Source organism: Triticum dicoccoides, chromosome 6B (assembly GCF_002162155.2).
Source record: "Triticum dicoccoides isolate Atlit2015 ecotype Zavitan chromosome 6B, WEW_v2.0, whole genome shotgun sequence".
Taxonomy (NCBI): domain Eukaryota; kingdom Viridiplantae; phylum Streptophyta; class Magnoliopsida; order Poales; family Poaceae; genus Triticum; species Triticum dicoccoides.
Genome location: NC_041391.1, coordinates 16,921,971 through 16,926,340, shown reverse-complemented (window position 1 = coordinate 16,926,340; position 4,370 = coordinate 16,921,971).

Here is a 4,370-nt window from a genome sequence, read left to right as displayed (position 1 = left end):
GGGGGGTCTTACATGTTTTTGGTAAGCTCAATTGAAGTTTTGTTTATCTAATCATAATTTTTGTACTAAGACACAATTTATATTTGCAAGGCTGTTCACGTCAACCTGGTTCTTGTTTGGCCAAATTAATTTCATTCATTGGTCCAGTGCTCTGTAAATTTATTTTTGGAAGTGACTGATATGTTTTCAACATGTCACTTCTACATTTAGGTGTGAATAGTAAATATGGTGCCGATTTTATTCACAATATGCAATATATGTTGTTAGGTCACTTAGTTGTCGATACCGAGTTCTCCATGCCGAATATGGTATAACTGATGCAAACCACATAATGGGCCAACCGATGACGCACAAGTTGGTGAGGCGGGATGTGCCACTCCCTTTGGAGGAAAAATGTGGGGAAATTGTCAGTTGTTCGATTTGCTAGCGACGTCGTCTGTGCGTCGCAGCTGCGTCTTATTCTGCCGAGGGTTTGCGCATTGGCTTTGGCAGTACATTCCTTATTATGAGTTGGAGGTGCTCCAATGTTCACCGCTTTGGTCACTTCATCATAGTTCTGGTTTATTTTTCCCTCACTTGATCTTGATCATGTTTTTCTTGCTTTTACCCTAATTCTGGCCAGGCAAACATATACAAAGTAAAAAGGAAATAAGAAAAACATAGGATTAAAAAGTAAGGCGATGAAAAGAAGACGGCGCGGCAAGGCGCGCGTCAGCTTCTAGTACACTTGAGTGTTTATATGTTTCATCAAGTTTGTCTGACCTACGATGATATTGGAGGTCAACTGTACATTGATTTGTCCTGCCCAGTGAAATGATAAACCCGTTCCCCTTATAAGTTGTAATTGTTGTGATTGCTACGAGAGGCTTCTTGTATTTTGCTCTATTTCAGAGTGTAGCCCTGTTGCTTCTTGGTATCATTACTAACAAGTGGCATGTCACTTTTACCCATGCTCTTTACAAACAGAAGTACCCTCAGATTTTAGTTTATACATAGAGTCAGCTGTTGTTGTCGAGGCTGCTAGTAAACTGACTTGAATATGCATTTTCCTTGTTGATCGCCTGATTCGTTTCGAGTGTGGTTGTAGTTTGTGGATATGATACTCCATTAGTTCCACCGGAATGGTACATATATCCTGGATGGAGCTGATGCATACGTATCCTTTTTTTTCCTTTTCCTTTTTGTACATTTAAATAAAAAAACACCAACCTAGTTTTTAGATAGCTGCTCAAAGATCAAACTTGACTCCCGCCAAAAATCCGTCGTTCGTAGATACTGATGCCCATTACTTCAGATTTAATTGCTGAAATCAATCGGTATGAGGAAACACTGATAATACTCATCACACCAATGTATATGAAGAAACCATTAAGCGCTATTTTCTCAGCGAGTCTGTTTATTGGATATTTTGTTCTTCAAAATGTTATTTTTTTAGTTATTAGAGCTAGGTTGATTGTTGTGATTGCTAGCAGATGCCTCTTTTACCATTTTCAAACATCTCATCATTCCTCTGTGTGTATTTAATTCTGTAACTAAATTGCTAGGATGCACAAGTTGACATTTTTCAATTGGCCAAGCAAACTGTTAAGTTTGTTAGTCTACGCCTTTTTCTGATGCTGTTAACTTCTCATGAACCCGTGCATTTTGTGTTGTATCTCATCATTTTTCTGATGCTGTTAACTTCTCATGGCCCATAACAGTGGACTAAAGGTTGTCAGTTTTTTGAAAAGGTAAAGCACTATCTCATTATTTCTGTCCACGAGATAAGTTGCCGATAATGGATTCACAGTAGCGTTAGCATTTGTATCCAATGAGCGAGTGTTTCGCTCTATTTCAGAGTATCATTAGATGGGTGATGTCCATAACAGAATTTTTCTGCTTTCTTTATCAGGATTTTCTTAGAGTGTGGCTCTGTTGCTTCTTGGTATCATTACTGACAAGTGGCATACATTCTCAAACAAAAGTACTCGTGCTCTTTACAAACAAAAGTACCCTCAGATTTTAGTCTATACATACATGTCTGTAGAATCAATTGTTCTTGTTGAAGCTGCTGGTTAACTGACTTGAATATGCTGATCCCCTGATTTGTTTCGAGTGGTTGTAGTTTGTAGATATTATACTCCATAAGTTCCACTGGGTGGCATGAAAATTATGTGTTACTCGTCCCTTTGCTTTGTGCTGGTTGCTGCTAGTACTTGGAGATAAGCTTTCCTCTGAGCGCTGCAAATCGTTGATAGAACTCTCTTTGTGATGCAACAGTGGTTTAACATGGTGGTGTGGAAGTGTTGCGGCTCGGCTGTGGGAGCTAGAGATCTTATCATGCAAATCTCATGTATGCTGGTGAGGAAGACGCATATCTTGCCCTGTTAGGACTTGTGAGTCTGGGAGAGGATGCTATTTTATTTAATTTTACTGAGGTTGTATTGAATTTCCATCTCTTGGTGATGTCCAGAAGGCGATTAAAGAGAAGAAAGATTGCTTCAGACGCCTATACCTGGATAGGAGTGCAGACAACATAGAGAAGTACGAGATGGCGAAGAAGGCCGCAAAGCGAGCTGTTGGTGAAGCAAGGGGTCGGGCATATGAGGACCTCTACCAACGGTTAGGCACAAAGGAAGGTGAAAGGGACATCTATAAGATGGCTAAGATCCGGGAGAGGAAGACGAGGGATATTGGCCAAGTCAAATGCATCAAGGACGGAGCAGGCCAACTCTTGGTGAAGGACGAAGAGATTAAGCATAGATGGCGGGAGTACTTCGACAAGCTGTTCAATGGGGAGAATGAGGTTCTACCATTGAACTGGACGACTCCTTTGATGAGACCAGCATGCGTTTTGTGCGGCGCATCCAGGAGTCTGAGGTGAAGGAGGCTTTAAAAAGGATGAAAGGAGGCAAGGCGATGGGCCCTGATTGTATCCCCATTGAGGTGTGGAAAGGTCTCGGGGACATAGCGATAGTATGGCTAACCAAGCTTTTCAACCTCATTTTTCGGGAAAACAAGATGCCAGAAGAATGGAGACGGAGTATATTAGTACCAATCTTCAAGAACAAGGGGGATGTTCAGAGTTGTACTAATTACCGTGGAATTAAGCTGATGAGCCATACAATGAAGCTATGGGAGAGAGTCATTGAGCACCGCTTAAGAAGAATGACAAGCGTGACCAAAAATCAGTTTGGTTTCATGCCTGGGAGGTCGACCATGGAAGCCATTTTCTTGGTACGACAACTTATGGAGAGATATAGGGAGCAAAAGAAGGACTTGCATATGGTGTTCATTGACTTGGAGAAGGCCTGTGATAAGATACCGCGGAATGTCATGTGGTGGGCCTTGGAGAAACACAAAGTCCTACCAAAGTACATTACCCTCATCAAGGACATGTACAATAATGTTGTGACAAGTGTTCGAACAAGTGATGTCGACACCGATGACTTCCCGATTAAGATAGGACTGCATCAGGGGTCAGCTTTGAGCCCTTATCTTTTTGCATTGGTGATGGATGAGGTCACAAGGGGTATACAAGGAGATTTCCCATGGTGTATGCTCTTTGCGGATGATGTGGTGCTAGTTGACGATAGTCGGATGGGGGTAAATAGGAAGTTAGAGTTATGGAGACAAACCTTGGAATCGAAAGGGTTTAGGCTTAGTAGAACTAAAACCGAGTACATGATGTGCGGTTTCAGTACTACTAGGTGTGAGGAGGAGGAGGTTAGCCTTGATGGCCAGGTGGTACCTCGGAAGGACACCTTTCGGTATTTGGGGTCAATGTTGCAGGAGGATGGGGGTATTGATGAAGATGTGAACCATCGAATCAAAGCCGGATGGATGAAGTGGCGCCAAGCTTTTGGCATTCTCTGTGACAAGAGAGTGCCACAAAAGCTAAAAGGCAAGTTCTACAGGACGGCGGTTCGACCCGCAATGTTGTATGGCGCGGAGTGTTGACCGACTAAAAGGCGACATGTTCAACAGTTAGGTGTGGCGGAGATGCGTATGTTGAGATGGATGTGTGGCCACACGAGGAAGGATCGAGTCCGGAATGATGATATACGAGATAGAGTTGGGGTAGCACCAATTGAGGAGAAGCTTGTCCAACATCGTTTGAGATGGTTTGGGCATATTCAGCGCAGGCCTCCAGAAGCTCCAGTGCATAGCGGACGGCTAAAGCGTGCGGAGAATGTCAAGAGAGGGCGGGGTCGACCGAATTTGACATGGGAGGAGTCCGTTAAGAGAGACCTGAAGGATTGGAGTATCGACAAAGAGCTAGCCATGGACACGGGTGCGTGGAAGCTTGCTATCCATGTGCCAGAGCCATGAGTTGGTTGCGAGATCTTATGGGTTTCACTTCTAGCCTACCCCAACTTGTTTGGAACTAA